Genomic DNA, 12,361 nt, shown 5'->3' with positions numbered 1-12,361 from the left:
CAGGACAACATACAGGACCTTCAGAAAGTATTCACACCCCGTGACTTTTTCCACATTTTGTTGTCTTACAGCCTGAATTTAAAATGGATTCAAATTAGATTTTTTTGTCACTGGCCTTCACACAATAATGTCAAAGTGGGATTTACATACAAGATACATGCGTCGTTCCTAACTGAGCTGCTGCAGAGGAAGGAAACCACTCAGAGATTTCACCATGAGGCCAAAGTGGGATTACATACAAGATACATGCGTCGTTCCTAACTGAGCTGCTGCAGAGGAAGGAAACCACTCAGAGATTTCACCATGAGGCCAAAGTGGGATTACATACAAGATATATGCGTGGTTTCTAACTCAGCTGCTGCAGAGGAAGGAAACCACTCAGAGATTTCACCATGAGGCCAATGGTGACTTTAAAACAGTTACAGAGTTTAATGGCTGTGATAGGAGAACACTGAGGATGGATCAACAACATTGTAGTTACTCCACAATACTAACCTAAATGACAGAGTGAAAAGAAGGAAGACTGTATAGAATATAAAAATATTCCAAAACATGCATCCTGTTTGCAACACGGCACTAATGTCATACTGCAACATGTGGCAAAGCAAAACAACACAGGCATATATGTCCACACAAATATATTCAACTTATTCCACAAGAAACAATGAAAAGTCCAGTGGGATTGAACGTATGAGAGTAAGTCATCCATTCTGGTGAGTGAGGATGTCTCCATAGCTCCATAGCCTCATCCAACTGTAGCGACTGTATGATGTGGTACGGTCAACATCCATTCTGGTGAGTGAGGATGTCTCCATAGCTCCATAGCCTCATCCAACTGTAGCGACTGTATGATGTGGTACGGTCAACATCCATTCTGGTGAGTGAGGATGTCTCCATAGCTCCATAGCCTCATCCAACTGTAGCGACTGTATGATGTGGTACGGTCAACATCCATTCTGGTGAGTGAGGATGTCTCCATAGCTCCATAGCCTCATCCAACTGTAGCGACTGTATGATGCGGTACGGTCAACATCCATTCTGGTGAGTGAGGATGTCTCCATAGCTCCATAGCCTCATCCAACTGTAGCGACTGTATGATGTGGTACGGTCAACATCCATTCTGGTGAGTGAGGATGTCTCCATAGCTCCATAGCCTCATCCAACTGTAGCGACTGTATGATGTGGTACGGTCAACATCCATTCTGGTGAGTGAGGATGTCTCCATAGCTCCATAGCCTCATCCAACTGTAGCGACTGTATGATGTGGTACGGTCAACATCCATTCTGGTGAGTGAGGATGTCTCCATAGCTCCATAGCCTCATCCAACTGTAGCGACTGTATGATGCGGTACGGTCAACATCCATTCTGGTGAGTGAGGATGTCTCCATAGCTCCATAGCCTCATCCAACTGTAGCGACTGTATGATGTGGTACGGTCAACATCCATTCTGGTGAGTGAGGATGTCTCCATAGCTCCATAGCCTCATCCAACTGTAGCGACTGTATGATGTGGTACGGTCAACATCCATTCTGGTGAGTGAGGATGTCTCCATAGCTCCATAGCCTCATCCAACTGTAGCGACTGTATGATGTGGTACGGTCAACATCCATTCTGGTGAGTGAGGATGTCTCCATAGCTCCATAGCCTCATCCAACTGTAGCGACTGTATGATGTGGTACGGTCAACATCCATTCTGGTGAGTGAGGATGTCTCCATAGCTCCATAGCCTCATCCAACTGTAGCGACTGTATGATGTGGTACGGTCAACATCCATTCTGGTGAGTGAGGATGTCTCCATAGCTCCATAGCCTCATCCAACTGTAGCGACTGTATGATGTGGTACGGTCAACATCCATTCTGGTGAGTGAGGATGTCTCCATAGCTCCATAGCCTCATCCAACTGTAGCGACTGTATGATGTGGTACGGTCAACATCCATTCTGGTGAGTGAGGATGTCTCCATAGCTCCATAGCCTCATCCAACTGTAGCGACTGTATGATGTGGTACGGTCAACATCCATTCTGGTGAGTGAGGATGTCTCCATAGCTCCATAGCCTCATCCAACTGTAGCGACTGTATGATGTGGTACGGTCAACATCCATTCTGGTGAGTGAGGATGTCTCCATAGCTCCATAGCCTCATCCAACTGTAGCGACTGTATGATGCGGTACGGTCAACATCCATTCTGGTGAGTGAGGATGTCTCCATAGCTCCATAGCCTCATCCAACTGTAGCGACTGTATGATGTGGTACGGTCAACATCCATTCTGGTGAGTGAGGATGTCTCCATAGCTCCATAGCCTCATCCAACTGTAGCGACTGTATGATGTGGTACGGTCAACATCCATTCTGGTGAGTGAGGATGTCTCCATAGCTCCATAGCCTCATCCAACTGTAGCGACTGTATGATGTGGTACGGTCAACATCCATTCTGGTGAGTGAGGATGTCTCCATAGCTCCATAGCCTCATCCAACTGTAGCGACTGTATGATGTGGTACGGTCAACATCCATTCTGGTGAGTGAGGATGTCTCCATAGCTCCATAGCCTCATCAGCTATCCATCAACATGATTTAGCTTTCAGCCTTTTTGCAGATGTCTTCAATACTATTGTGGATAATCATGCTCCCTTCAAAAACATGAAGGGTTAAAGGTAGATGGAATGCCTGGTACACTCCAGAATGATCAGAAGTCATTTATAAAAGAGACGATGCTTGGGTCAAGACCAGGAACACAGGCTCAGGCCCGGCAAACTTTAAGCAACTGAGGAACTATTGTGCAAGACAAATCAGCAAGGCTAAATGGAATTATGTAACTGCTCTTTGGGATTGTAATGGGAACCCGGGTATATTCTGAAAAACTGTCAAATCCTGATTTTGGGACCTGTTCTATTCACTATTTACATTAACACCATTGGTCAATCTGTTAACTTCATTTAAATGTGGATGATACTATTATATACACTATTGCCCAGACTAGTTTTTAAAATTTAACTAGGCAAGTCAGTTCAGAACAAATTCGTATTTACAGTGGTTTAGCTGCCTTGTTCAAGGGCAGAACAACAGATTTTTACCTTGTCAGCTCAGGGATTCGATCTGGAAACCTTCCAGTTACTAGTCCAACGCTCTAACCACTAGGCTACCTGCTGGTTACTAGTCCAACGCTCTAACCACTAGGCTACCTGCTGGTTACTAGTCCAACACTCTAACCACTAGGCTACCTGCTGGTTACTAGTCCAACGCTCTAACCACTAGACTACCTGCTGGTTACTAGTCCAACGCTCTAACCACTAGGCTACCTGCTGGTTACTAGTCCAACACTCTGACCACTAGGCTACCTGCTGGTTACTAGTCCAACGCTCTGACCACCTGCCGTCCCTATTGATCTGGCTGTGTCAAAACTAGTCCGATTTTATAGCTATGTAGGAATCCCTTGCCGATTTCAAACTTGTGCCTAATATGGACAAAACTAAATACATGTTTTTAAACTCTCGTAAGAACGTTTCAGATGAACTACATGTTCACTCATTAGATGGTTCTCCAATGGAACGTGTTCCAGCATATAAATAATAAGGCCTTTGGATTGATGTGGATTTGGCGTTTTAAAAAAGACAGATGAGCTGGTTAAGAAGCTAAGACTTAAAGCGGTCTTCTTTTCTACAGAACACGATGGTGCCTTTCTCTCAGCAGTAGGAAGCAGATCATTCAGTCAACCTTTTCATCTGTTCTTGATTATGGTGATTATTTATCCAAATGCAGTTGCTACTAGTCTTAAAGCTATGGATTCCATCTACGACGTTGCCCTTCGTTGTTTTGGGCAACAGATTTGATACTCATCACAACACTGCATCCTGTATCAAAAGGTTGGCTGGACTTTGCTAAAGACCCGTAGGTCTCTACATTACTCCCTTTTTGTTTACAAGGCCCTGCTTCATAAACTTCCGTCTTATCCGACTTTGCTTTTGAAGTATAGACACCCGAGTTGCCTAACCCGTTAACTCGACGTTCCTAGGGTCTCCACCGAACTAGGTAAATCTGGTTTTAGCTTAAGTGCACCACATTGCCCCAAAAAATATAAATACATTTCATTTTGTTGTTCTGGTGCTGTTTGAGGCAATTTAATTGTATTGATTGGAGTCTTACTTGTGGAGGAATGTAACTTTTTCTGAATGATTTGTTTTAATAGTGCTTAACATGACTGTGTTTTGTATTGTAATATGTTGGGTATATTTATATTGTATTATACAGGGCACATCTGGAAAAGAAACATAGGCCTCAATTTCTTCCCTGTTAAAATAAAAGGTTAAAAAAGGTGCATGATTAGCCCATATTGCTGTCCTGCCTGAGCATTTCCAAATGTAACAAGTACATTTGGGTGTCAGGAAAATGTATGGAGTCAAATGTACATTCTTTTCTTTAGAAATGTAGTGGAGTAAAAGTTGTCAAAAATATAAATAGTAAAGTACAGATACCACCAAAAGAAAAACACAAGTAGTACTAAAGTACTTTACACCACTGTGTATACCAACTCATTCATATGTCACTGCTTATTGTTTGTCCTAACGCACAGCCATTGTTCAGGAAATCTCTTCTCCAGAAGACGTCTTCATGCACAGCTCTTTGGTCTGGGAAGATGTGGCATATCTTAAGACCAGGTTAGGACCGTTGCCCCATCTTCCCTGTATGATCCTCCAACCAGAAGACCAGGTTAGGACGTTGCCCCATCTTCCCTGTATGATCCTCCAACCAGAAGACCAGGTTAGGACGTTGCCCCATCTTCCCTGTATGATCCTCCAACCAGAAGACCAGGTTAGGACGTTGCCCCATCTTCCCTGTATGATCCTCCAACCAGAAGATGTCTTAAGACCAGGTTAGGAACGTTGCCCCATCTTCCCTGTATTATCCTCCAACCAGAAGACCAGGTTAGGACCGTTGCCCCATCTTCCCTGTATGATCCTCCAACCAGAAGACCAGGTTAGGACTGTTGCCCCATCTTCCCTGTATGATCCTCCAACCAGAAGACCAGGTTAGGACCGTTGCCCCATCTTCCCTGTATGATCCTCCAACCAGAAGATGTCTTAAGACCAGGTTAGGACCGTTTCCCCATCTTCCCTGTATTATCCTCCAACCAGAAGACCAGGTTAGGACGTTGCCCCATCTTCCCTGTATGATCCTCCAACCAGAAGATGTCTTAAGACCAGGTTAGGACCGTTGCCCCATCTTCCCTGTATGATCCTCCAACCAGAAGACCAGGTTAGGACCGTTGCCCCATCTTCCCTGTATGATCCTCCAACCAGAAGACCAGGTTAGGACGTTGCCTCATCTTCCCTGTATGATCCTCCAACCAGAAGACCAGGTTAGGACCGTTGCCCCATCTTCCCTGTATGATCCTCCAACCAGAAGATGTCTTAAGACCAGGTTAGGACGTTGCCCCCATCTTCCCTGTATGATCCTCCAACCAGAAGACCAGGTTAGGACGTTGCCCCATCTTCCCTGTATGATCCTCCAACCAGAAGATGTCTTAAGACCAGGTTAGGACCGTTTCCCCATCTTCCCTGTATGATCCTCCAACCAGAAGACCAGGTTAGGACGTTGCCCCATCTTCCCTGTATGATCCTCCAACCAGAAGACCAGGTTAGGACCGTTGCCCCATCTTCCCTGTATGATCCTCCAACCAGAAGACCAGGTTAGGACGTTGCCCCATCTTCCCTGTATGATCCTCCAACCAGAAGACCAGGTTAGGACGTTGCCTCATCTTCCCTGTATGATCCTCCAACCAGAAGACCAGGTTAGGAACGTTGCCCCATCTTCCCTGTATGATCCTCCAACCAGAAGACCAGGTTAGGACCGTTGCCCCATCTTCCCTGTATGATCCTCCAACCAGAAGACCAGGTTAGGACGTTGCCCCATCTTCCCTGTATGATCCTTCAACCAGAAAATGTCTTAAGACCAGGTTAGGACCGTTGCCCCATCTTCCCTGTATGATCCTCCAACCAGAAGACCAGGTCAGGACGTTGCCCCATCTTCCTGTATGATCCTCCAACCAGAAGATGTCTTAAGACCAGGTTAGGACGTTGCCCCATCTTCCCTGTATGATCCTCCAACCAGAAGATGTCTTAAGACCAGGTTAGGACGTTGCCCCATCTTCCCTGTATTAACCTCCAACCAGAAGACCAGGTTAGGACCGTTGCCCCATCTTCCCTGTATGATCCTCCAACCAGAAGACCAGGTTAGGACGTTGCCCCATCTTCCCTGTATGATCCTCCAACCAGAAGACAAGGTTAGGACCGTTGCCCCATCTTCCCTGTATGATCCTCCAACCAGAAGACCAGGAAATGCCAGTGATCCTACCTCTAGTCATCCAGTATGTACAATAAGTTGATAGGTAGTTCTGCGTCTGGTCATCTCCTGCCTACAGATGGTCCTGCCCCAGCCCTCGCTCTGTTTTGTAGAAAATGCTTAAAGGGATCCATTTGATTGAGTCTCTCTCTGTCCCCTAATCCCTAATCTCCAACAGAAATACACTTCTAGTAACATCTTATTTGAATTGGCTTCTTTAATGCCAACATAAAGTTGTCATAAACATGACTTTGAGCTTGACATAAATATCATAAACTGTAATAACATGTTATGATAATTAACGAGACTCTGTCGTTCTCCACTACAAAAGCTGTCACAAAGAACGATGCACTGAAACCAAAGTCATGTTTATTACAACCTAATGTAGGCACCATAAGACATTTTGAAATCCCAGTAGCCTGCGACACATTGCTGGATCAGTGATGGAACACAGAGCTTGGGACTTTCGTTCTGTCTGCAAATAGATGATTGTGAGATCAGCTTTAAAGTTCTGAACCCTCATTGGTTTAAATGGTGTCAGCCATTTTTTTTTTTATCTTGTATTCTTTTGAACTTAACATGAATTGGGATATTTAGAGGAATATATAGGCAGAGAACATTGAACAGAATAAGGCTAATGTCAATAACTCAATTTTGACAAAAATGCAGATAAAACCCATACAGCCCCAAGCTCTCGACTTGTTGCAGGAAACCTTGGTGTTCATCGCCACCAACATCCAGTCCATCACTCAACAGCTACAGCAAAGAAAAGCCTTTTGGAGTTGGAGATAAAACCCACAACTGAGCCGTACACTTTCCCATGATGTTGGTCATGACTGAACCCAATGCAATGATCCTGTGTGATACAACAACTCAGGGAAATGGCAAACTGATACTTTGTACTGATAACGTTGGTGGCGATTGACCTCGTCACTTGGAATGTTAAAAGTGTCCTCACAGCGAGGCCTCGGGCCCTCTGGGCTGCATGGCCGCCCCATCGCGCCTCAGGGCGGTGTCGGACGCGGCGTCACCTCCAGCGCACCAGCAGCGTTTAGTAATCGTCGTGCACAAACCCCCATCTCTGCTGTAGCTCCATCAAATGCAGAAAGGTGACGTAGCCAAAGCCCTTGGGGTTCCTCTGGATGGTGGGCCTCTGGAAGGCCTGCAGGTCGGGCTTGGTCTCCATCACCTCCACATGGTGCTGGCCCTCAGGCCCCTGGTCCAGCACGGCCAGCCGGATGGTGCCTTGGAAGGGCCACGACAGCTGCCCATCAAATTCCCCCTGCATGGTGTGAACGAACAGTGAGATGTAGTTGGAGCAGCGCTGTGCCGACCGTTTGGAGGTGGAGGCGCAGACACAGCTCTGTTTAGCCCGGCCGGCCCGTGTAGAAGCCCGGGCTGTGCACCACAACAGGCTGTCCGGCAGCCTGGGTACGTAGGACTAGCCCGAGAAGCCCTCCAAGGGCCACACGTACACGCCCTGGCACTGCTTGGCCTCCAGCTCCTTTAGGTTCTCCTCCAGCGAGGTGACCTTACGACGGAGCTCCGCCACCAGCCCATCATCCTGGGGGAATAATGATAATAGAAAACAAAATGGTCCTTTAGTTGTAGACGTTTTCATTCAAACAAGTGAATTCAACGTCACAAATGAAAGAATGAATTTGTATCTGTTCCACCTGAATGCTGAGCTCACGTAGCTGGTGGTCCTGCCGCACTACCACGGCCCTCCAGCTGCTGGGTGGTCTCCCGACTACTGGTCTGCAGTTCCCCGCAGCACTGGCAGGGGGCGCCACTGCTGCTAGCTCCTGGGTGTGCCCCCAGCTCTCGGCGGCAGCCCTCGGTCCTCAGAAGAAGGTGGCTGGGTGTACCCGGTCAAGGCTGTGCCTGTGCAGGTACTCAGCCATGCAGCGCATGTGCATCTGAGTGAACTCCTGCATGTGCTGCGCCAGGTCATTGCGCTGCATCTGAAATAGCACATAAAGACTTTAAAAAAGAGCCACTGTGTTGAACCAAGGTTGGAAGTGAAAGCTTTGTCCGGTTTAAAAACCCTCTTTTGTTAGACCTGAAAGTATCGGCTGGATGGGAGTAGATGTGGAAACTCTACCCAGTCCTGCCAGAGGCCACGAGTAATGGATCTTTGCCATCTCAGCCTTGGGTTATGGGGTTTGTTTTAGACAAGGCAAAGTAGTCACAGAACATAGGTGGTAAATGACTCAGAAAGTGTTGAGGTTGACTCTGACTCAGTGACCTACCATCTCTCGACATCCAAAAGTGCTGAAGGTTTAGGCAATCGGACTACTGCTCTACGGACCAGTCTGTGTCATAGTGAGATTCCAACTGAAACAAAAACACCACCGAGTCAGATCCTACATCACTTGACCTGTGTAGAAACCTGTTACAAAGAGATACTTTTTCCAGAGGAAAGGTAGGCAACCTATCTGTGTCCAGGGGCTAGCATTGGGGTCCATTGCCGCCCAGCAAAGTTTAGCAGTCCACAATCATTCATGAACGACTGAGTTAAACATAGGTTTGTGTCAGGACTACAAGCAGATGTGAACTGGACCAAAATCTGCCCGCGAGCCACACGTTGGAGACTCCTGCTCTACACCATCATCATCATCTCATAGGTTTAGTAATCAGGACTACTGCTCTACACCACCACCATCATCTCATAGGTTTAGTAATCAGCTAAATCTAAAACGGCAGCCATCAGGTCTCCATCCCCACCTGGTCTCTGATGAGCTCCATACCGCAGTACTGACACACCACGTTGGCAAAGGGACACAGCGACTCATGAATCTGAGGACACAACAAAAACAATGTTCAAAAGGCTGTCACATGACCACCTTCAGAAATAACAGTCTATCCACTTTTTTCAGTGAACATTAAAGGGGAGCTCAAATGGAGAACGAACACAGTTTCTTACTGACTGAGACTTCTGGTCAGGTTTTCTTCGAAAGCGCTGTGCTGCTAGCTAAGCTAACTGAGGCGGTGCACCCGGTAGTCAATCCAATTAATCTTTATTTATTCAGGATAGTGCACTCAGCATGAATAAGTTGGTGATGCTTACCTTGCTGTCCTCGTAAACAAAGCTCTCTACACAGTCGGGACAGGACACAGGTCTCCGCTGGCAGTGTTGGCTTTGGTGCATCTCCAGCTGGCTCTTCCACACCGCGTCCTGGCACAGCGGACAAGGCACGGTGGCAAACTCACATTTCGTAACATGGCCCTGGCAGGGTGAGATGGCAGAGTGAGCTAATCATTTGGTTTCAACATGGCAACACGGTTGAAGTGATATGAACTAAGGTGTCAGCCATTGTCTGCGGAGAAGGATGCCTACATCCAGGCGGCGAAGCTCCATTTTGTCAGTGCAGCCTACGTTGGTGCAGCGCACCGTTAGGGAGAGGATCTCCCGCTTGGCAAAGTTATCTGGGAACAGCTGGTCTTCCCGTAGTACCTCGTTATCCACTGGACACCTCTGCCCTGTATCACTGGGGGGGGGGAGAAAGAAAGAGAGATCAGTATGATGCTTGGGACCAGGGTTTCATTCATTAATCAACAGGAGAAACCATTTTAAAATGGAGGTAGGCCCTACTACCTGAACTTGTCCAATGAGAAGGCTCCTTTTTGATATCACTTACAACCATTATCCTTTGAGGACTTATTCATTTGAAAAAAACTGTCCATGTATTCATCATCATCATCATCATCATCATCTTGTGAAAAGGGACACACAAATACATGTCATTCAGCAAATTCAGAAAATAAAATGAAAAACACAGAATACAAAACATCACAACAGTGCTGCAATAACGATGGTAGCTTGGTACTGTAATTGTGGGGAAGTGAAGGTAGTGACAGAGCAAATCGTCCAGAATATGGCCAATCATTTATCCATTAAGTCAGTAACCCAAGAGGCTGTCATTGCCCACCAAATCAGTGAATGATTGACAGTCATTGATAATCCCAACTGTTATGTCACGTGGCTGTTGTAATGCACTGCTATATGACGTATAGAAAGAGATGTTCTGCAATTATAGAATCACCTGCATTGCCCATCTTATCTGGTGGACGACAAAAATCATTACAGAGTTGAATGTTTACAGGCACACGACTATGACCTCTCCAGGAGTCAAAGCAAAAACTTGAGTCCATCTCAGAATGACGCCAAAACATTTCTGGCTCCAGCGCCACATGGGGATTTTGAAACTCTATGGAGGGCCACACAGATCTTTCCATGACCGATTTGATTGTCAAAATCGATACGAGGGCCAGAAAAGGAATTTATATGAAAATATAGGTCTATTGTTATTTCTACATACTCTCTCTCGTTTTAGATGTTCCTGTGACCTGCAGGGTTTGTTTTTTTAACCCAAAATAAACCTCATGCGTCATCCCCATGACAGAAATGCTGCCTGGCGACAGATAACCATTGGCTAACCCCGGCACATTGACACAGATATTGTACTGCTGTAATAGTAAGGTTGATTCATGAAATAAATAAATGACCTTTAACCCCTGCGTCTCTCATTAGAGGAGCTGTGATTATAAAACGCCCCGTAGTTCAGTTCTCTGTCCTCAACAACTTTAATGTTGACAATAAACATGCAGAGATAATTGTGGGTGCAGGGGTAAAGGAATAAGCAAATATTGTTATTTAAATCCTGGAGGGTATTTTCCCAAAGCAGGATACAGAAAGTTAGATAACTAACATGTAAATGTATCATTATCCTGTAAGTATTGGTACCGGGGAGGCTTACCGGATGGACTTCTCGATGCAGCTACGGCAGAAGCGATGGCCGCACGCGTCTGCACGGCTGCCCTCAGGGCCATGAGGCAGATGGGGCACTCATACTTGCTCTCCAGTGGAGGGTCGAACTCCACGTCGTAGCCTTGCAGTGGGGCGCCGCCCTGTAGGCTGGTGGGGGTACTCTCCGTGGGGCTCAGCGCAGAGTCGCTGCCCTCTTTCTCCAGCATGGCCAGCGCACAGTTGGACAGCTGTGACGCGGCCGCCCCACCACAACACGCTTCATCATTCTCCAGGCTGCTCTTGTCCCTCTCAAAGCAGGACATCTACACAGTGCGGAGAGAAACGTGGAGAAAGAGAGATACGAGCCATTACCCCTCCACAAGTATTCACAGAGTGTTTAATTACACTGAAAAATATGCCTTCTGTGGAAATCACTGGGCTATGTTTCTCTCTCAGACGGTTGGAATGTTTCCTTCTTGAAATGTGTGTCATCAGTTCCACTTGGACTCAACTGTCTCCTGAGCTCTGTTCTCAGATCAGCCCGAGATAAGAAACTTCATAATGACTGTACATGACTCAGGGGACCAAAGGTACGGACATGCCACAAAGGAGACAACACCTAGCGAACATCCTCAATTCAATGCCTTTTGTGTTAGCCAATTGACATGGTGGTTACAGTCTGAAACTACAGTAATTTACCTATATAGGGCTATAAATTATATTGCGAGCTTAGAAACCAGCAATCTGGGTTGCTGGCTTGTCAGGGGCACAATAGGCGGGGGAATCTCAGTTCCTCATGCATTTCAAGCAAAGTAGCTGGATAGCTAATATTTCAGATAGTATGTCAATATCTGTAAACAACAAAAACCTGTCTGACCTCGTGGTAACATAAGTGGTTAGCTGTTCAATATCCGAAGCTAAAATATGAGAAGACAAGTTCAAAAGCAAGTAATAATCACAAATCATTGCACAACAAGTTAACGTTAGCTGGCTAGCGGTGTGGTAGCGATGATGCTGACACGGAACTTCGAAGTGCTTGAGATGTCATTTCAACAAACTAACAAAACTAAATACTGTAATAAACACATGTATGCATGATTCGTGTATTAGTCAATGGTGTTGGAATATTTGACAATATGCGTGTTAATGCTTACCGTAGCCTTGAAAGTACATCAGTTTTCTTGACTGACTCTCCTTAGCTAATTAATTACTTCCTGCATTTTCATCATCCTTCTTCTCTGCCTCATTGGTGGTTTATGCCGGGTGGCAAAGG

The 12,361-nt window shown here is 46.2% G+C and overlaps 2 long non-coding RNA genes and 1 pseudogene across 46 annotated transcripts; 1 reads left to right on the top strand and 2 right to left on the bottom strand.

Annotated features, from left to right (window-relative positions):
* Window positions 1-4,523: 4,523 nt before the first annotated feature.
* LOC127918010 (uncharacterized) lies at window positions 4,524-6,211 on the top strand. Of its 45 annotated transcripts, XR_008098349.1 has the most exons (6): window positions 4,608-4,757; window positions 4,809-4,869; window positions 4,922-4,973; window positions 5,026-5,530; window positions 5,634-5,787; window positions 6,065-6,211. It is a non-coding gene; the product is annotated as an uncharacterized LOC127918010 (long non-coding RNA). The 45 variants fall into 45 exon arrangements; XR_008098321.1 differs by lacking the exon at window positions 4,922-4,973 and having other exon boundaries at window positions 4,524-4,654; window positions 4,707-4,869; XR_008098357.1 differs by lacking the exon at window positions 4,922-4,973 and having other exon boundaries at window positions 4,577-4,706; window positions 4,809-4,921; window positions 4,974-5,530.
* On the bottom strand, window positions 4,877-6,455 carry LOC127918011 (uncharacterized). The gene is made up of 3 exons (XR_008098358.1): window positions 6,159-6,455; window positions 5,261-5,924; window positions 4,877-4,980 (listed from the first exon to the last, which is right to left on the bottom strand). It is a non-coding gene; the product is annotated as an uncharacterized LOC127918011 (long non-coding RNA).
* A 235-nt stretch (window positions 6,456-6,690) lies between these two features.
* On the bottom strand, window positions 6,691-12,361 carry LOC127918009 (TNF receptor-associated factor 6-like; annotated as a pseudogene).

This window comes from Oncorhynchus keta, unplaced genomic scaffold (assembly GCF_023373465.1).
Source record: "Oncorhynchus keta strain PuntledgeMale-10-30-2019 unplaced genomic scaffold, Oket_V2 Un_contig_12739_pilon_pilon, whole genome shotgun sequence".
Lineage (NCBI taxonomy): Eukaryota > Metazoa > Chordata > Actinopteri > Salmoniformes > Salmonidae > Oncorhynchus > Oncorhynchus keta.
The sequence above is the reverse complement of the archived record's forward strand: the minus strand, read 5'-3'. Positions and strand labels throughout refer to the sequence as shown.